Source organism: Gasterosteus aculeatus, chromosome 18 (genome assembly GCF_964276395.1).
Source record: "Gasterosteus aculeatus chromosome 18, fGasAcu3.hap1.1, whole genome shotgun sequence".
Classification (NCBI taxonomy): Eukaryota; Metazoa; Chordata; class Actinopteri; order Perciformes; family Gasterosteidae; genus Gasterosteus; species Gasterosteus aculeatus.
In genome coordinates this window covers 12,715,062-12,736,712 of record NC_135706.1, presented here as the reverse complement: position 1 = coordinate 12,736,712, position 21,651 = coordinate 12,715,062, and the positions used below count along the sequence as shown (strand labels likewise).

Below are 21,651 nucleotides of genomic sequence, written 5' to 3'. Positions count from 1 at the left end.
CCTGTAGGAGGGGCACGCGGTGGGGGGGGGGCAGATTTACACTGTGATAATTAATCTACTCTGACCTCACCTGTCCGGTGGCTCGCCTCAGAGTTCAGTGTGGGTGGCCAACCAGCCCCCCCCCCCCTTCACCTCCCGACGGCTCTTTGCTGTGATGAATTCGAGAACGGGCTTTCGATGGCAGGGGGGGGGGGCTGTGAATGAAGAGCGCCCGGCCCGGAGGGAGGCTGTGGCCGTCCTGGAGCAGGACTCAGAGGGCCTCTTGTTCAACAGGACTGATCGTGACCTTTCTTCAAAAGCGTCTGAATCATATGCCCGAGCAGCTGCGAGGGCTCCACTGAATGGCAGCTTTAGACATACAGGGAGGCTTTTGATTGGCGTGTCTGCAGGCCATTGAAGAAGATTGCGGTTTTTGATGTGGGGACGGGGGACGGGGGGGGGACGGGCGCAGCAACAGGCCCGTTTTTTCTACCATCGTCGAATATGCTGCTGATTCGATAGTTGGACGGGCGTGAGGGGGATCAGCGTGGCAGTTGGACCATCTGTGTGGACATGCAAATACTCTTGGTCAGGTCTCCATAACGGCTTTTCACCCTCGCCGGCCGTCCCAACGGCAAGAAGAACCCGAATGTACGGCCTTCACGTGCAGCCTGTATGACTTCGTAGCTCGACGTATCGTCCGTATCTACCGCATCATTTATTTAGTTGGACCCCCAAACTTTAGCAATTGTCAATTAGCCCAGTTTGCTCGCTTCCACGTCCGCTTTTCAAACTGATACCAGCTTCAGCACGGTTCGTGATTTCTCACACTTCTGGCTGGCTGTGAATCCCACAGAGATTTAGGATTTGTAAGGGATTATCTGCAAAACCAGGGCTGAAACAAAGTGTTGAGGCAGAGGGTTAAACCATCTCTGCCCTTTTTTTTGAAGGCTGCATTTATTTGGAGCCCAAGCTTTGGCATTGAGGTTTTCGAGGAGAACGAGCAGGTCAAGGTCTTTCTCCGTCGCTCTCTCCTGGGTTCACTTTGTGTCCGTCTGTGTGTGTGTGACCCTGTGGTCTTGAATGGGCTCCAGCCGAGTGCTTCTTCCCCCGGAGGAGTGAGAGGAGCGTGAGAGACGGAGCTGTAGATGTCTCCCCTCCCTCTGTGCCTTTGGGACCGGAGAGCCAGACTCGGGGCAATTACAGGACACACAAGTCGGTCTCGAAGGGATGTTCGTATCATAACCGAGATCTCCATCCACATTTGACCCGTCCTCTCAATACGCATGGATTTGTGTGTGCTGGTCTGAGAGGCCTCTGTTCACCTCTTTGCCCCCCATTGTTCTGCAATATGCAAAAACATATAGACAATAAAAGCACTAAGAATCAGAAACCTTCTCCTGTGTGTGTGCTAGATTTTTATCAGAGGATTTACTGAAAAGGCTCTGCTGGGTGTAATAAATACCCATGATCCTTATCAAGGCCGCAGAGACCCCTTGTCAGAGAGAGAGAGAGAGTATTATTTGGTACGATGTAAACAAACACTTGTTCTACGAGCCGCACATTTCCAAATCGTTCATCGGGGAGCAATAGAAGCCGGCGAGACGGTGCCTGTTGCAGAACGCGCTGCAGTTGTAGCGTTAACCTTAAATGAATCCTCTATCCTTTTGATCTCCGATCTGCCCTTTTCTCTTTTTTTGAGTATTAATTCACGTGAACAGTGTCAGCTTTGCAATCCCGAAACAAAAGAACCCGGCCTTTTTTTTTTTTTTTTTCTGAAGACCGTCTTTCAGATTTGTGACACTTCTCAAGAGAGAAGAAGAGTAAATTCCTGCATCTCGCACCGCTTTTGTTTCACAATGGGTTGACGTTAGTTGCTCTCATCGGTGTTCATATCCCTGTAACACATATTTTTATCTAGGTTTTTTCTATTCACACATGTACTTATATCCATTTGTCACCTGGCTGCAGAACCATATTTCCTTCGGTCTCAATGCAATCGCAATTCAACTAATATTGTAGTTGTCAGTAATGTGCGGCGAACAAGGACAATAGTTACTTTGTTTTTGCGTCCAATTATATATCTGTCTGCTTCCTATTATCACTCTGGTGATCTCTGACAATTCCAATTGTTTTATCTTATCAGAGGAAAGCCGCCCCTCCCTGCCGCCCTCCCGCTTACTTTAAATAATTCTGCTCAGGGCCAGAATGTGTGAAGATGAGTCTGTTGCTAGAAACGGCAGACGCGCCAGCGCCTCATTGTTCGAGTTGTGTTTCAGGAGGAAGCAGCAGCTAAACACTGGGAGATTCTCCATTGTTTGAGTGGCGGCCGACGGAGTCGCGTGTGCTTTCACTACTGCCCTGTTTTTACATTCCCAATTTCCGTCCATTGAAAAAGCGGCCGCGCAGGCAAGCGTTCCGAAATTTTGCCGATTGGGTGGCAGATAAAAAAGAAACCGGTGTCATGCGGAGAGGAAGGGAATTAAATAGATGGCCACATTGTTTTTGCTGGGTAAACTGCATTTTAGTGGGTGCGTGGGAGGAGGAGAGCTACTGTAGCAACCGGACGGTTTGATGTTCCGGGCCTTTCTCTGACTCCCACTGAACAGCTGATCAAATGCGGAGGCAGGGGATTGCGAGGCCTCCGGCTTAACTGGCACTGAGGAATGTAAGCAATGCAGTGGACGCGCAGAGGTGTTCTCCGCCTAGCGGGTGTGCAGGAGGAAAGGTGGCCTTTCACAAACCGTTTTATTAGCCTGCTATATAAAGCGCGAGGAGGTTCTCTACGCGACACGCCAAACACTCACCTCACTTCCTGTTCCAGTCCTTTTATCTCGATTAGTGTCCCAGAGCTTCTCATTTAGCCAATGTCAACTCCGTCCCGGGCTGCAGGGTGAAAGCCTTTCACACGAGCCAGTTTTTACTTTTTCTTTTTTTTTCCTTTCAGCCGGGCTCAACCGAAAAGTTCTATTTGCTTTAGTTTTATTGAGGGGCGTCCCAAAGGCATAATCAACTCAGGACTCATAAAGGGGAAGTCGTAAAAGAAGTTGAGGACCAGCCTCTATTGTCGTGAGAGGACAAAGTCGGTTTAGTAAAGTTATTGACATTATAGAATGGAGGCGTTGTGTGGAGCACTAGAAAGGGATAAGTGGAATAAGTCCCGTATTCACGGACTCTCGATGTAAACAACCTGCATTTTCGGGCCTTTTGGAACCTTCTTTGTTAACCAAAGTGACCTTTTGACCTTCCGACTGAGACACGAAGCCAAACTTCTTCTGCTCTTCAGCGTCACAGCGGAGCGATGTTTACATCTCATAGCAGTGTGCATAATCACTTTCCCATCCGTACGGAATCATGTGGGCAATAATTCACGGGGCAATTTCTTTGCTCCCGTTGGCCCATGTGGGGAAAAAGGAGCCGCGTCATTTATTTCCTCAAGTGCTTTCAGTGAAAAGACCGATTCGCTGGTTGGTTCCCCCCCTCTTTCGATAATGTAGCGCGGGAGTTTCTGTCTTGACCGCCCATCTCCTGGGATCCTCTGCAAATGTGGGAAAGTTGTGTTTTCAGCTGGCCTCCTCGTTTCAGCAGGGAGGGGGTCACGCCTAGATTTGTTAGGCCCTCTTTTAATCCCCCGGACGAGATGACATACAAAGATCACACTTAGACATGTAGTTCAGGTTGAAATACAGAATGTATGCCGAGGCAGCAGATGTCACTACCTCCGGCCTTTTTGGAGATATATTTAAATAACATGTCAGCTACCGTATATGTGCATCATTTGAAAGGTATGCGGTCATGGCAGCATCTTTAAATAAAACAGGTCAGGCTGTGCAGCCGTTTAGTTTTCCACTGTACCGGTCCTGATGACACACATTCATGACAGATACATTATCGGAGCTATTCCGGTCCAAGGTTTCAGCGGCTTGCAGACAGCCGGTCTGCAGGACCAAATAACATCTGCTTCAGGAACGACTGCAGGCTGCACGATCAATCAACAAGTATAACTGTATCGGTAAATTGGCCTTTTCTATTTTTCCTTTTTCTTCCAATGTAAGACATGTAGTCAATATTTACTATCCCCTTAAGTATATTGACTTTGTTCTCAGCCATAAGTTAAAAAAGTCTATTTCACTTGGCTCAATGGAAAACACATCAATGAGAATCTGAATCTATCTTTTATTTATACAAAATTGTTTGACAAAAAAATTCAAATCCCCCTCGATTCCAGTCAGCGGGAGCAAATGCAAAACACAAAAGCGGCCTAATCGAATCCTATCACAGCCACGGCAGCCTCTGCTACACTTCCAGCACATAATGAAGACAAAAAAACAAAATAAAAATGATGAAGATATCAAGTGCCCCACAAGGATGGAGAGTGACAAGAGAGCAGGCCGGAGCATCTGTCTGTGTCAGCATCCAGATTGCAAACACGCTTGCAAGTCAACACATCCGCACGCGTCCCCCCCCCAACCCCCCCCCTCTCTCTCTACATCCCCGCCTAGCACGCACTCATTACCACGCCGGCCGCGATCGCTCTGGAGGGGATCATTACGCGTCCTCGTAAAAAGCCTGAGCGTACATTGTTGCGTGCAGCACAGGCGCAGCGCGGGTGCTTTGCTCTTCGTCGTCTCAGCGACTGGGTTTTGCTGTATTTCTGCAGGTAGTCTTGTGTGACCTACAGTCCAGGGAGGCTAATTACCCCCCCCCCGACGCCCACACACACGCACACCCACGACCTGGGAGGTCGCACACTAAAGGGAATATCGGTAAAGATGTAATAAAAATCCACCGCTATTTTTTGCTGTTTAATCCCTCGCTGAAAAATGATTTACATGGCAGACTTGCATGGGTTGTTTTAAAATTCTGCATATGCATCTGTGCTGCATAGTTTGAATATCGCTCAAGCGGCTCTCATTTGAGGAGATGGGACAAGCATATTTTGCACACAAAACATGCAAGCTATGAGGTTATTGTTGAGATTTTTTTATTCCAGGACCAGTTATTCCACCACTACAGCACCAGTGCTCGGCTGTGCATGAGAGGAAACATCTAGATGGTTGCAGGCTCCTTTTCACCAGTGTAGCTCTTCTAGAAACATGACAAAGGCCATTCCTGTCATTTTTCTTCAGCCCTTTTTCCACCGGCAGGAATTTCTTCTTTTTCCTTCCTATGAATATGCTGTTGAAGATGAGTTCAGTGAGTTCACTGGGGGGGGGGGGGGGGGTTCGGACGACGAGCTCCGTGAATCAGAATGATGGCGGCAGAGAGGTTTTGCTCTCTGGTTGCTCGTCGGCTCCGGAGTGACCCGCGGCTCGTGTGCAGGACCTCTCAAAAGCACACCGCCCTTTTGGGAGGATTAAAGCACCGCCACCTACAACAGGGCTTAATTGTCCTGCGTGTAGCAGCAGCGGCAGTTTGGCTCATGTCGGCTCATATTATCTCGGGACTGTTTTAGGCGTATAATGCAGGGGTGCAGAGAGACGAGTGGGGCATGATGGCGGTGAGTGTGAGTGTCGGAGGGACAGACGGGGAGAGAGCGTGTGTAATTACCTCGTCTGAAGCCGCTGCCAGCGTGGTGCACGTGGTCTCCCCCCTACGCCCCATCCCGCCCTCCTTATCCCCCAATTGGTTCATTTGGACGGCATGAGGGCCGGGCCAGGCTGCCAGCTTTGATCATGGAGACCACGTGCCCGATGCCGAGCGTACCTGAGTGCTTTGTAGTGGCTGGAGATTCAAGCTCTTGTCTGTCTGTCTGTCTGTCTTCCCCTGCGGCTCTGCATACCTGAATGTGAGCCCCAAATTACCTGGCAGTTACTGCATTCCTCGAACACGCCTACGCCGGCTCACGGGCCTGTGTGTTGCACGTGTTCTCGTGCAAAAAGGCAGCGTCGTTTTTTTCTGCAGGTGCGCCTCGTGTGTCTTTTTGTTGGTTTTCGTGGCATTCAGTGTTCCAAGCCTTCAGCAAACATTCGTGTGCGTTGCGGCAGATTCCGTCCGCGCGGGAAGCGGAGCGTTTGCGTGTGAAGTGAAAACCGCGGGACTCGTGTCTCCTGTGGTGATGCTAATTCAGGGAAATTTGCTGCTGACAGAAGCTTACTTAAGACCTGACGGCAAAGAAGGCGGATTGCGCGCGTTTGGCATCTCGAGTGACTTTTTTTTTAGTAACTGTTGATCTACGACCTTTGACCGGGGGACAGTACTCGATGTGCTGCAGCCAAGTAGTCACAGGCGTCATTAGTGGACCCATCCAGACCTGCTCATGCTGACAGTCTGGAGTTCACCGCGGCAATTGCCGCTTTTTGACCCCTCTACACGTTGGAGTTAATTGTTCTATTCATTAGGCGTTTAATCGCCCGCCGGGACGCTTCGCGCAGGGATGGATGGGGACTCCGCTGGGGAAAAAACCCGTTGTAAATCACGGGGAGTCCCGCGGATGCTGCCGTGAAACGTCTGCTCGAGAGGGTTATTGTTTGGGTTGCCTCCGCCAGACATTATTCAGCTCACCGGTTCTCAGCCTACCCTGAAACGCACAGAACTCTGGAGACAATCGGTTAAGCAAGGAAAATAAACTGAGAACTTGTGTAAAATGTTATCCCGCTCTGGCGTGTTCAACTCTGAGCAATGTTTTTATTCATGAAATAACCACACAGGAGAAGATGTTAGGAAGTGGACGTGCACCAGACAAACTAAGCAATGTGTTTCCACACTTTTTTTTAATAGTTTTGTCAACTTCTGCGACGTGTTTTCCTTCATCTGAAGCGCAGAACCACGATCTTCATAGCAGCAAATAAAACCAGAGCCCATGTTTACTTAAATGTCCCTTAACACTTCTTTCTAAAGGAACATCTGGAAATAGAGTCTCTTTTCCTTAATCCTTTTTTCTTCTAACCTCAGAGTTTTAGTTTTCGGGTTCATGTTACGGTCAACTGGAGTCTTGACCCGAGTCGACTGTGTGAACAAAGTCATCAGGAAGCTTTGGGCTCAATGGTAAACACGGCCATCTGAAAGCTTCTCTTCATTGCAGCTGACCCGGTTTGACTTTTGCCCAAAGACAGGCAGGGTTTATGTAACCGGTCAAGTGACCAGCTTTTTTTTTTTTTTTTTTTTAAACAGGCTAAATCCATATTTTATTTTTGCCAAATTAACAATTGAAACTTATTATGAGCATTTTAATATTCTATCATGGAAAAATCATGGACTAACAGGAAAGAGAGCTACGCAGGAGTGTTTTAAGGACACCTGTGAATATATATTGCCGTGTTCCCCTCAGGCCAAAGTTTCCTGCGTAGCAACGGCAGGCCGATAATCTGCAGCTAACGGGCAGCGGTCACGGCCTTTGGTTGCAGAGGAAGTGCCGTGAGTCTCCTCTTCCCCTATGGATCCACGGCGGCACAGAGCTGATGTCGCACACAGAAGCCAAACAATGAGCTGGCCGACGGACAGCTCGCCGTCCAGGCCCCCCGAGCGGAGGGGTCACGCATGGGGAATTTTTCTCTCTGCTCCGCCAAACATCCTCCTCACCCAAGTTTCACCTCATTCTCGTTAACTCACGGGGCAAACGAACCGGAGTGCTGGCAGACAGGCAGATAAACAGTAGTAAAAAGTAGTTTTAGACACAGTTGGAGGTGATATAAATGCGTCCTGCAGTCTTTTTTTCTTTAAACGAAGAGCTATCACACCCTGACATTCTCATAATATATTTATAATAATCGTTTGCATTTACAAGCTTGTTTGCAGCCTTAAGTGTGAGGCATTTCCTACTCCAGAGCAGTTACAAGCTGAATGATTAATATCAGAACCATTGGATCTGCAGTCATTTCATCAACCAAGTGGGGAAGATTGCTGAGACGTAGTGACTGAGTGAAGTTCTTTGCAGAACTATAAACCCCCGAATACTTTCACTTAGTGTTTGGCCCTTTATCCAACTCATTCTCCGACCTTCATCTAACAACAGCCTGAGCGCTGAGGAAGTGGATCCTTTGTGCCTCAGCATCGGGGGGCGGTGTGCAGGACAACTGTATTGTAACGTGAGTCTTTGTCTCCGGCCTGCAGCATCGTGCTTCTCCCATCATTCCCTGCAGCTCTCAATCCTCCTCTCAATCCTCCATCACTCCTGGCTGAAGCGGAGAAATAGATTATCTTGCTAATACTTCCCTAGAGATGACAAAAGGTCTCTCCTGACACCGGTGGCAGCGTTGCTCGGGCTTCTTTGGGAAATAAGACGACAATGCAGCGGTGGAAGTTGAGGGCAGCGATTATGTGTGGAGACTGTCTTCATTGTCATGCAGGAATCCCACAGCCGGATTTACAGCAATTGTCATGTAAAGTGGTCTTCATATTTTACAATTTGCCAGGAAGGGAGCTTCATGGTCGGGGCTTTGTGTATAAATGATATTGTAGACGTTACAAAGAGAAGACATGTCAGTAAATACGTTACTCTGACGCTCACCTTTTCCTTTTTTCTTCTCTCCTCCTGAAACACGGCGGAACCATGACAAACGACGGCCTCTCTCGCTCCGACAGCTGCATAATTCAGTAGAACAAAAGCAGTCCGTCCTATTCAGCGGATAAATGTAGGACATCTCGTCCCCTTAAATATGTTAGTCTAGAAATCAAAGCCCCATCACGGTGTCTGCCATCACAACAGAGTGCGCTCTTATTGTTGATTAGCGCCGAGCTTCTACTGTAACCCTAATCAGTATGTTGATGGAGCCTCTCCACTCCAGAGGCTGAGGAGCCCTTTGTTATGAAATGGCATTACGTCTTCAGAGGTTAAGACTCGGATGAGACCGAGCGTCTATTTCGGTCACACGAGTGATGCCGTTTACACGATCTGTCATGGAAAAGTAAATACCGTAGCCGCATTTCTAATATTAATACTACTGTATGCGCTGTTGTAAAATGAGGGTCTGGTTTTTCCTTCTGCCAAACCTCAACCCAGCATCATATTGCCTGCTGCTCTTGTTCTGGGTTACAGTGGAGCTGTGCACGGAGCCATAGAACACACACTCCTCTGAAGACGCAACGCTATGAAACAGCAGCCACATGAATGCTTTAGAAATGTGTTTCCCATGCAAGGATTTACATTACAAACGGACTTTTCTGGGTTTTTAAAATAATGTTATTGGACTCCTTTATGAACAAAAGTGACTGACTTTGTGTTCATTTGTATGTGCAGTGTTTTAAGTTGTAGCTGCTCTGTAAAGGCGCTCTCGTCACCAGCTGCACGCCACTGCTGAAAGCCGGCACTTCTCTCATTGCCAGTTAGCGTCCCAATAAGCCGCAGCCGTCTCCAGATTCATCTCCATGCAAGCTTCTCCACACTGAGACTCTGATGAGACGATTGTTGCCTAACGAGCGTTTTCTCTTCAGGAGTTTGCAGACTGAATTTGGAGATGATTGCAAAATGAGATGATGACAAAGTGAGTGGAAGCACGCATGCTTCTTTCAGCTCTTCGTGTTTGCCCGACTAACACGTGGCAGATTTCTTAGTCCACTTTCATGTGTATCCCGCTCCGTGTTGGATCACGCTCTCGCATCTCAACCTGTCCTTTGCCTCCGGAGTCCAGTGGCTGACTAACGGCCATGTGGGCTCTCGCCAAGGACGCTTCTTATCGAGTCAGCACTGTGCCCCTACTCCCCCCCCCCCCCCCGACCCCCCACCCAGGAAATGGAAACAGCCCTGGGATGTAAAGCACGGTCAGAAGTGTCGTAGCTTTTTCTTCTCTAAATAAGGCCCTGAGCTCAGTCTGTGTGTGTGTGTGTGTGTGTGTGTGTGTGTGTGTGTGTGTGTGTGTGGGGCTCAGGTTGATGGATGCCATCCCAGAATCCTCCTTCCTCCAGCACGACTGCCTGTTTAACACATTAACGCTGCAACTAGACTCGGCCCAGAGTGTAAACACCGACAATATTATGATGCTGTTAAGCCTCCACATTAACCCCCCCCCCCCCCCCCCCCCCGTGCCAACTTCTCCTTTTGGGTTTTCTCCCCCGTGTTGAAATGGAGCATGAAGCCTGGTTATTTACAGTCCCCACAGCCCCGAGTGAAGCCCCCCCACTGAACCCCATTCATAACCAGCTCATTATTGGATATCAAGTCCTAACTATTTTCCCAGCACTGCAAGTGTGTTTTTTTCTTTTCTTTTTTATCTCCGTGGTACGTTACCAAGGCAACATGTAGGAGCACCGCTGCGGTTTTTTGGGTGGTGTGCTCGCCTGTGATCCTGTGCACAATAAGCCCAGGGATGGGGGGGGGGGGGCGCCTGTAATCATAGTGGCTGGGATCAGTCCTGCCGCCCGGTTAGGGCTTTCTGCCTGTCATTTATTGACAGGTGGGTCATTTTAAACCCGGTGCTGCAGTTTCTCCAACTGCCTCCCGTATCGCGTGTCACACCTCGGGATTTGAAAGCCAAAGCTGAAGAAATGGGTCACCGAGGTATTGCGAGGGTGTGTGGAGTATGTTGTATAAGCAGCAAACGCCTTTCGGCTAAATAGCGAGCCCTGGGAGGAATGCATCACTGGAGATGAGGACCCACGGTCATTCAATCCAAAAGGGTATTTCTCCAGGCATGGCCTGCAGGAGTATCCGGGCCCGCAGCCAATCCTGGCCCGCCCTCGGGCCCTCGGGCCCTCGGGCCCTCAGCTGCTCACATGCTCCTAGCCGCGCGTCACGTATCTTCCTACCGAAGGTCAGAGGTCGAGTAGAAGCGTTCCTCTGGGGCGGGAAAGGCCACGGGGAAAGGGGGATGCGTGGCTTGTGCCATGTCATGAGGAAGAGAGGGGGGGGGGGGGGGTCTCAAGCATGCTTAGTCCCCTCAACTTGAAGCAGTGCAAGTCTTTGGACCCCCTCAGTACAAGCCGAAATATTTTAGACAGAAAATTGTCCATGTTTAGTTCCCCTGAACGCTTGATCCTATTTTTCTCTCGGGTGCAAGCTGCGTTGGGGAAACGTTCCGTTCATGTTTCCATGTTCCTCAGTGACCCGTACTCCTCCTCGTCTCCTCTTCTGGCTCGAGTCAGCCAGTTACACCAGCAAAACCAGTGCGTCTCCCCTCAAATGGCCTCTATCGTGGGGGGTAAGCCTGATATACCCCCCCATCTCTTCCCTCCTCTGATAAGACGCCCAGGGTTGAGCCGTCAAATGGAATATGGGCTGTAATACCCAACCGTATAAACCATGAGCGACACACACACACACACACACACACACACACACAACGTAAGAGTTTAACACACTAAACTTGATGAAATGGTTTCACAAGATTAGTGTTTAACACTCTGGACTTCTTATTTGAGCAGTGTAGTCTCTTCTAGCACAGGAGTTTGTCTTTTTATTTAATTAATCCGTTTATTTCTTTCAGAGAGTTGCCTCTTTGTTGTTATTTTTTATTTCCGTGCAGCTAAAGAGAAAACCAAGCTGATCTCCCATTTTCTGGCAAAGCAGCCTTATATTGTGTGTGTGTGTGTGTGTGTGTGTGTGTGTCTGCTCTCCCACTCCCCTCTCTGTCTCTCAGCAGAGGGGAACTCGCTGACAGAGGCTCTTTGTTAATGGGGGAGGGGGGGGGGGGCAGATGAGACTAGGTCAAACAGGCAGATTAGTGCTCATTGAAATACTATAGGAAAGGTCATTTACATAGCGCTGCCGAAATCCACTTGTGACCTCATTCGCCAGCCATCCACCCCCCCGCCGCCCCCCGCCGCCGTCTGACACTGTTTTGTAAACAAATGGGAAAGGATGCTTATCATGTGCTTTTGCTGTGGCAGTCTGGCCCTCCGGCGCTTTGGGGGGGGGGGGGTGGGGTGGGGAATCTGTGTCAAGTGGCTATTTTTTCAGCTGACCGGAGGTACTCGAGTTACAGAGTTTCGCCCGACGGCGATGTTTGTTTTTAAGGAGCGCTCGCTGACCGCGGCACATTTTTTTTGTATGAATGCTGGGTTTGTTCCGTGTTCGTCGGACTGCTGAGGCCCGACGTCAGGAGTTTGTCTGCTAACTTTTATTTTCCTTACTTGGGGGATGAGAATGTGGAAATGACCAACGAAAGATCCCGAGTCTATGGGGGGAAAAATGCTTCCTTCTCTTTTCAATCTTCAATCTTTTTTTGGCAAATTCAACCGTGTAGTAAACGAAAAGCACTTAAACAGGTTACTGGATTAGATCACTGCAATCCTGCAAGCTGGCAAATTGTATAGAAACATTGTGATTAATCCACCCTGTCCGCCTTTACATGCATGTATGAGTGCAGCCATAACTAGATTACATTGTGGCACGATAGACGGAATAAGCTCCTTAGCTGAAGCAAGCTCGCCAAAAAGTTAAAAAGGGCGAAAAAAAAAGGCTTTATTTTTGCTCTAAATTCTACAGCATTCCTTACAACACATTGGAATCCTCCCATCCTGTATTGAGTATTGCCAAAATAGTCACAAAAAAGTCTTTTGCTAATGACACTTCACCAAGCAAAATCTCTATTTTGCCGGAGTTGGCAGAAATACTCTGAAGAGTGAACAGTGTCCCATCAGGAGGGAGAGAGGGAAGCACGAACTGAACCCCCCCCCCTGATTCAAGCGCCTCAGCTTTGCCATGGCAACAGTTGTCATTGAAGAGGTTGCAGATGTGTCTTTCACACGACACGTTATCAGAAAGGCTTTTGTCTGCTGCTCAATATTGGCCTTCGGAGGGCCTTCATTGTCTGCACTGTTTGCGCGGTGTGTGGACTCACACGAGTGTTAATTGCACATTATTTTGTTGTTTCCTACTCGACGGGTACGTGAGGCCCTTGATGGGCAGACGCTGTCTGCGCCTCTGTCTGTGGAAAGGAAGCTCAAGATCGACTGGCTGGCGTGCTCGTGCTGGGAGGGCGAGACCCCCCCCAAAAAAACAGAGACCGATAGAGAGAGAGAGAGAGCGAGATGGCAGACGCGAGACTCGCGTGTTTTCTATTTGTTTTCCCTTTGATCGCCTTCTGTTTTCCCAAATCGAACATCCTTGAGCGTCGCACCGAATCGTGCTCAAATCAACCGACTCGTGGAAACGACAATTGTGGCTTTGAATTAGTGTTTACATGGCGGCGCATTATTTGGCAGCAGCTTTTCTTTTTTCTTTTTTTTTTTTTTCCAGCACCATCTCACTCCGGCTTTCCCACCTTCGGATACATAATGACTATCTGTAATCTGACAAATTCTTACTGTGTAGTCGCACAGCAGGGATCCACTGTAGCTCGCATTATTGCAACTGCATGCATGGACGCCAGCGTCCACGCGGGAGCAGGTGACATGGAGGTGACATGGAGGTGTCAAACACTCCCAGAGACGGACGGAGGCCACAGGGGACGGCGCGCTTGTCTGATTTCACCTGTCGGTGTCCGTCTCACACACGTTGAAAAGAGAAGAGGGTTGTCTTTGGTAACCTAAGGTAGGGTTTATAACAAGGTCTATCCAACTGATTTTCTTCTTCAGCCTTCTTCTACTCGCGTGCCCTTATTGTGTGTGTGTGTGTGTGTGTGTGTGTGTGTGTGTGTGTTCCTCAGGGTGGTAATTTATGTCACACTGCTGGACAGACTCATTTACAGTCGTAGCTGTTAGCCTGTCTCCATTCATCAGGTTTGCTGAGAGAGCAGAACTAACCCACGGACACCCGTTTTGCATGAATGCCCCTTCAGTGGTCCTGCTGTAATAATGCCATAATCATTCTTCACTTGCAAACAATGCATGTTGTCAAACTGCACTTTTTTTAATTTCGCAGACTCCGGCCTTTAAACCACTGCTGGCAACACCCAGTGTTTTTTGTTAAATAACAAGCAGTTTGAAAACTGCATTACTATTGGCTTCTTCTCAGTATCAAGGCAGCTCCTGCTTCTACTAAAAAGGAATGGCAAAGGGGGGTTTTAATCATCGGTAATTAAAAACCCTGCTGGGATTAAATAAGTCACAATGTGACAACGGAGCAGTGCGAATGCCCTGCTGAACTCCAGCTCCGCGTCGGCTTCCTGTCTGCTCCCTTTCCCACAAAACTGGAGGTTCCGAAGGCTAAATTCACATGACGGCACCTCTGCATTTCTTTATTTACATGACGAGCGAGTGACATGATGCAGATCAAGCTGCCCTAACAAAGGACCAAATGCACTTTGTGTCAAAACGGCCATTTGATTTTTCTTTTTCGTAGCGCTGCATGAAAATAAATGCATTGAATTTGATTTAAATTCAACCGATTGCTTTTGGTGAAGGTGAATTGCTTAATTTGCATAGCATGAAAGAATAATGGGGATTCAGGCTTCTTTCTGTTATGTAAAGCACATAAACTTCATTCTACTTTAAATACTTTGCTAAAAGCTTTTTTGATGAAACACTATCCATAATAATTTGAGGGCTTAGTGATTTGCTGATTCCAAGAACGATAATCTTTTGAATAATTATTCGTGTATCAATAATTAAAAAACAAACAAAATGCCATTCTCATTGCGTAGCCAGATTAAGTCTCAGAAGTCTGTTTTTCTGCAGCCTTTACTGATTATCCAGACAACTCTAACAGGCCGTGAAGTTCTTGCCTCGGTTCAATTTAGGGCTGAAAATATGAAGCAATTTGTGGATTGATCAGAATTTTATCAAGCTGGGTTGTATCATCCCCCAGGTGTGTGAGATCAATATGATTCACACACGACCCGGCGATATGCACGATGCTGTAGGTGTATGTGCCGCCTACTGCGGCCTCTGAATATTTTTCAGAAACGTATCCAAGCAAAGTGTAAAAATAGGCTCCTCAGTAGACCTGATCTCCGGTTTCCTCAAGTCCCGAGTTTGACCCATTCTTCCATCACATGACGCTTACTCATGCTGCCACTACTGTTACTATTGTAACTACTGGTTGAACTATAAAATACCGCTTTGCAAATAAATTATTACATTTGACGGTAACTTTCAGTTATCCGTTGTCATTTGCCCCGTGGTTCATTTCAGTCACCCTTGGTTACAAAAAGGCCCTGACGTGCTAAAAGGATTTTCCATACCCGGTGATCGAGCCCTGAGGGTGACGGGTCAGCCCAAGGACATGGTGCTGGTTTTCTGGGTCGTCCCACTATTTACGCCACGAGCTCTTTGTTTTTTGTTCATCGCCCACTCCGGTTGGATCGATTGAGTCTGTACTTGCGGCCTCGTGTGATCGCAGGTCGCTGGTAGTTCCTGCGTCACTAGTTCATCCTGGGTACGTCTCACCCGTCTGCCCGGCTTTGCAACGCCGCGTTGAAATTTGATAAAATATAGACGAGCTAAGCTAACTAGCCCTTAGCTGTCTCGAGCTTGGTGGTCCAGCGACAGTGCGCGTTGGCACGAGTCGGGTCGCCGGGGGCAGCGGAGGCGATGCTCCATCGTGACGCCTGTCAGCCGGATACGGTAAATAGCCCTCGTCGTGGGGCGAGCGGCTCCTGGAAGCCGATTCCGGGAAACGTGTGATCGGTGATGATGTTACGCTCTCACGTGCCAGACGAGTTGGCAGATGGTGAATAACTAAACTATTGGTCTCACACAGAGGTTTTAATAGGGTCGTTATGGTAAATATGGTGTAATTATAGATAGCAACAGCTTCAGTGAAGGTTATTATGTGAAGAACCTAAAATCCTTCAGGGTGAAGGAAACATTGTCATTGAGTTGACTAAGACCCCGACTGTTATGTTGGATAATTACTGATATTATTTGTATTCTGATGCTGCATACGTATACATGTTGCAGATGTGAATAACTCAAGCCGCTGTAGAAACTGATTACACATTTTTTTTTGCCTGAAAGTTTGAAAAAACGAAACACAATGTCCAAGATTAGTTTAAAAAGGGCTGCAGTAGATTTAAATAGAATTATGAGCATTTGGTTTCAGATCCAGTCAGAAGGGGGGGAAAAAATGATTATACTTTTCATTACGTTCTATCCCATTATGGGTAGTAGATGTTGTTATCCGGGCTGCACGTTCTGTTTATTAAGCCAGAAATGCATCTTTCACTGAGCTCCCGTGCAGTACGTACGCTTGGAGGGGATTACATCTCTAATTCAGGCACCGGCCCGGCAGAAAGCGTGAGAAACGGATTGGGAGGCTGCAACGGGGAGAACGTGCTCAGCCGCTGTCCGCTGTATTGCACCGAGCCCTAATTAGTCCATTACAGCAGGGCAGCAGCGACGGTTTGTATGATCTAGTGCCATTGGAGCTCTTAAAGTCAGCATGTCTCCCCATCGTTTAGCCCCGCGGAGCAGTTAGGCCGCACACATCCTCCATCATATTCCACCCGCAGAGCAGATGGGCCCGAAACCACACGAACAACGCTGATAGAAATGCATCCTACGTGCTCTTTTCTTTTTGCACGTGCCGCCCCTCTCCAAGTCCGTGCTTAGTATCAGTAAAAGTGTTTGCCCGGTGCAAGGTGACACAGTGAACTGAAAGGGATTTGAAGCACGGGCCCACTCACCTCTGGAGATCATTTGCGAGTGGCGGCGTTGCCCGGCGGTTAGGCTGGCTGTAATTGGACAGTCTCAGGTTGCATCCTAGCAACCGGCAGTACGACAAAAAGCTGAATTTCTTCTTATTGAGTCACTGCAGCTGACTGACGGGGGGAAAGTACATTACCGGTAATCACTTATTAGTTCGCTTGATAGAATGCCTCAACGATTCGTACGTGAATATAGACGGTGATATACAGAGGGGTTTATAGCCGTCAGTCAAGCTTTGAATGCTAACCCACCAGCTTTGATGGTAATTACTCAGTAGCTTGTAGTGGTTTTTCGAGGGGGGGCGACGACTGCAGCTGTATTTCAAAAAGGGCAGTTCTCCTGAGATTGTTTGCTACATCCAATCAGAGGCGATATGAGGGCCGGGCCGCCGCGCAGGAAGGAGACGGAGGCAAGACAACCCGCAAATGTGTGCGGAATCGCTAAGCAGCCCCGGTAATTATTTCTAAATCAATATTGTGACAAGCAAATCTCCGGAGTGCCAAACCCCAGCCCGTCAGAGTTGAGCGGATTCATCCCGGCGGAATCTCCGAAACTCGAACGCCGGCGCCTTGATTGATTCCCCCGTTGATGCCTTTCACGTGATGGCCATCTGCAATGCTAACACGGTGATCCCAATCGATCGGGTTCCTCGGCAGTGCGTACGCGGGGCTTGTAACGGATCAGGCTGTGTGTGCGTGTGTGTGTGTGTGTGTTTGCGTGTGTGTGTGTGTGTGGGGGTGTGTGGGGCTGAATATGGGCTGAAACAGCATAGCTTTAATTTGAATCCTGCTCCCATTTAATTAAATAGCTGCTTGTGTTGAAATAATTATGTTAATGTTTAGATTATTGGTAAATGGTACAATTAAGGGAGGCAGTAATAGGTGCACTTTAATCACTTGCGCATAAATTGCAAAAAAAAAAGAGGGATCCGTCCTTGAAAGACGAGGCCATAGGTATCCATTAACGAGCCACTAATCTTCTGCCTTCAAACCCTCCTCCACTGGCTGTGCTCAGAAGCTGTACCATATCACCGTGCTCACATCATTGGACTCATTTCTTTCTTTCTTTGTCTTGTTTTTCTCATTTTTAAGTATGAGTGTGAATTTTCATTTAAAATTCCCCAAGTCGTATTATATTTAATTAAATTTGTGTTGAATAGCGACATCCTCTGTCACCCTCATATATTTATAATATATATATATATATATATATATATATATATATATTCTAAACCTTTATTCGTGGCCTTATTGCGCTGCTTTCCCTCATCACTCTTCCTTTTTCTCCTTTCTGAAGGGTGTGAGACAAATTCCTCACACCCATCAGTTCAACCTCACACCTCCTGTCTCTAGTGCAGTTCCCTCTACCGACGCCCTCCCGACACCGACACGAGGCCGGGCCTTCAGAAAACAGATCAACACCTGGCGGACGCCTGCTTTCGTTCGGAACAAAATCCCTCTCGAGACCTTTCGGGACGAGGCGGGTGCATCTCACGATGTGGGCAGCTTCAAAGCGATCCGTATGAGTCACGGCATTCGCCTGCAGCCGGTCCAGGTTGTTCCTTAAGATGTCGTCTGGTGCAGAGGAGGAAATGTCCGATTGCTTTTTGCAGATGAACGAGACCATATTCACTCACCGCTACGTTAGAAAGATGACACCACTGCCTTGATACCATTGAGGAAGGTTGTAAGCATTACAGGAAAAGCCCAATTAGATTGTTCCTGCTTTTCCCCAGATGCAGGTTATATAAGAACAGCTGTGTGTTTATGACTTGGTGGCGTCCTCCCGTGTGGACCTTTATCTAATCAAATGTATCTAATCAAAATAAAACCAGGAGAAGGAAAATAGCGGTACGTGACCTTGCCTCCTCTAAATCACTTATGAGATAAGGACTTGGATTATACTTAAGAGCGTATTTGTGTTTAATTGAGTGTATGAAGGTAAAATGCCCCTCTTGGCGGTGGCTACGAACAACACAATGGGCTCAGCCTCCATTTAGACAAAAAGCACATTTTCTTTAGGACGGTTGATAACTAGTTTTAGTCTTATTGTGTTGTCATTCTCAAAAATACACGGCGATCAAGAAGAGCTTGGTGTTCATCAAAGATCAGAGTAGGAGCTAAGTTGTTTGGAGCTCAGCTCCTCTGAAGAGGCTCTCTGATGAAGCTGATGTAGCTGTAGTTCACAGGAAAGGATTTAGCCAGATTTCATACTAGACAAGAGATCAACTTGTGATTTAATCCAAATAACAATGATCAAACTTAGTTTGGATCTCATGCTTCTATTCCAATTCGTCCTCCCTCGATTGTCCGTGTTTTTTAAAGAAAAATGTCTCGGTCCTGCTGTTTCAATAGACTTTGTTTTTATTTCTCAATAGGGGTCACGCTTAACCGTTTTTCGGAACAAAAGCCACTTTTCAGCACACTCTGCTTAAGTGTGCGGTATCCTTTTTATTATGCTTTCTTTGGAATTTAGGCTTTAGGAATTCCACCAGGAGTAAAACGAGTCGTGACCCAACCTCGTGCGTTACAAGGGAGCGAAGACGTCTGCTGTCTGCACTCCCACCCACATGACTGTAACATTGATAACATTATCCAATACAGTTTATAGCAGTGCTGCTGTCCCGGAGACTTTTATGACAGCCGGCCTAACAACTCTTTATGGGATTAGAAAGTTCCACTACATCGGCAGCAATGAAACCGCTGCCCTCTCGGTTTAAAGAAACAATATTATATTGTCCTCAAAACTGCCACAGTATCCGATGCATTAGCAATGCTCCTGCACATGTTGTTGCCGTTAGTAACGTATCTTGCACAGGGTTACCGTCCCCCCCCCCCCCCCCCACGTGTGCGCTTCCTCCAATCCCAGCAGACGTCCTTCTCTGCAGAAATCCTCCGGTTAGTAGGCCGAGTGGGCGGTTGGCATACTTTTCCTTTTGCCTTTCCCCTTTTTTTTTTTGCGTTACTTTCTTCCCGCTGGCGGCGTTGGAGGTGAAGTGGAGTTCATTTTGGGATTACAGCTCAGCTGCAGGGAGCTGTGCAAGAGCCGGCGTTGTTAACAAAGAGAATGGCAAATCTTTTGAAATCCTCGACGGACGAGTGGCTGCAGAAGGAGGCGTATCGCCGAGTTCCCCTCAAAAATAAGCACGGCGGACCCGAGACCCGAGCAAAGCAAGAGTCTTTGTCAACGCGCACGTGTGTGTGTTCTGTCCTCCGCCGGAAGGTTTGCACCAGACAGATGGAGAACTGAGGCTTTTCACGATGACACCCAATACACGAGGCGTCCGACTGCGATTTCGCAATCAATACAGGGGCCACATGTTCAGCGTTGGCACTTAGCGGGGACCTTTTTTTCTTTCTTCGCCTCAGTCCCCTCGCCGCCATCAATAAAAATGTCCTGTACAAGACATCCGTCGTCCCATTTTACGCTGCAACGAGTTTTTTTTCCAAGATCAGTCTCTGCCAGCTCAGATTGCTGGAGCACACAGGAGAAATGTGGAGATGCTGTTTTTTTTCTTTTCTCCCCCATCTTGAAACACTTGCCAAAATCTCAATTATTTGTAGCAGAAGAGGAGCGCTGCAGGCCGTCTGCGCTGTCTTGCCGCAGTGCAATAGCAACTGTCAAATGTGAAGAAACACAATTCAACCCTATTAGTCATTTTCGCGTCCCTTTCGTCTTTGAGGTTTCTGAATTATTAGCATTTTTTTCTCCGTGTGAAAACCTTTTGCTTGTGCTTCACTGAGAGGGAATGTTGAAAGACAGTTTTCAAATTATAAACCTTTTCAAATCATAACCTGCAACCACCCAGCGATGACATGTTAGGCTAAAATGATGATAACATACCACTAATAGTTTTACGTGACCGTATGCATGCGAGGCCCATTGTCGCTGTGTCCCTGACGAGGGGCCCCCGACCTTCCCTCCTGACCTTGTGCTGTCTGGTCACCACCTGGCTCCAGGGAGAATGTGGCACACACACACACACACACACACACACACAGCCTGCTTCGCATATACCTGACGGAGATTAATGGCAGCTCAGATATTCATCATTATTCTCCCTAACAGAAGTGGGATATGGCCCCGTTCCAGGCCTCTGCCAGCAGAATCAACCAGAGTAAAATATGCAATGTTCGCCGCTTCGCAGCAACCTGGCAAGAGTCCCGAGGTGCTTTGCAGCTTGTTCAGCCTTCACTCAAAATTGGCTAATAGTGCAGCATTACAATTCAAATGGGTATTCATCAGGGCATCTTTCTAAAAAAAAAAAAAAAGGGGGGGCAAATAACTGACCCGCAAACTGTCTTTTATATTCTCCATCATCTCTGCTTAACAGTCAAGGGGCCTTACGGGGTCTTACGAGCGAGCGTCGGGTCCTCCAGCCCTTCTCATGCGTCCTTATTGTTTGCCGATGAGGGTCAATGAAGCTCATACAAAGGACTGCTGCGGGGAGAGGTGGCGATGCTTGGAGAGGGCGGGCGGGGGGGGGGGGGGGGGGGGGGGCGAGAGGGCGGGGGTTATTGTTGCTGTCCGATAGAGAGCTAATCTTGTAAGGGGGGGCAAAAGGTGGTGTCTATCTGCCTGCTGCCTCTCCTCATAGGAACATCTGCCTGTGAGAGCGCAACAGATGCAGAGGCACAGAGGGGAAAGACGCAGGGCGACGGCGGTGGAGGGAGTGAGCGTATCCTGCCGGCCGCCAGTCAGCTCACCACTGTGGTTCAATCCCCTGCTTTGCCCTGTATCGTCCGCTCTGAAGTGGGAGCTGGAACACGCGGCCGCTTTAGATCGCACCGCCTTCAGTTGATGAAAATAAACAGTCCCTCCCCAACAATTGGGTATGAAAAAAGTCTAACCACAGAGCAGGTAAGAATGCAGAAAATCACAGCGAGTAATCAGAGAGCATTAGGTGTGTTTTCATGCATCGCCATCCAGATGTCTGTAAATTGTCCGTAATAAGCTGAGAATTGTTACCCGTCAGGGAGGTTTCCCATTGCACTGCAAACATTTGAATAGAAGTGTAATTATTTGATGCGGTGTTACCTCGGATTGGCTCCTTAATGGCTCCATTGACCGTCTGTTGTGTAGCCCTGCACCGTACGCGCTCCGTGGTCCAAATATTTACCATGTTCACCTTCCCGGCTTGCTTCCTTCAATCACTTAGACGGGTGTCTGTCTGTGATACGGTAGCACACCTCGGCTGATGGCCTATCA

General features: G+C 48.1%; 1 protein-coding gene across 4 annotated transcripts in view; it reads left to right on the top strand.

Annotated features, from left to right (window-relative positions):
* Window positions 1–21,651, top strand: part of sash1a (SAM and SH3 domain containing 1a) — a 116,980-nt gene that overhangs the window by 1,972 nt on the left and 93,357 nt on the right. The window lies entirely within an intron of this gene.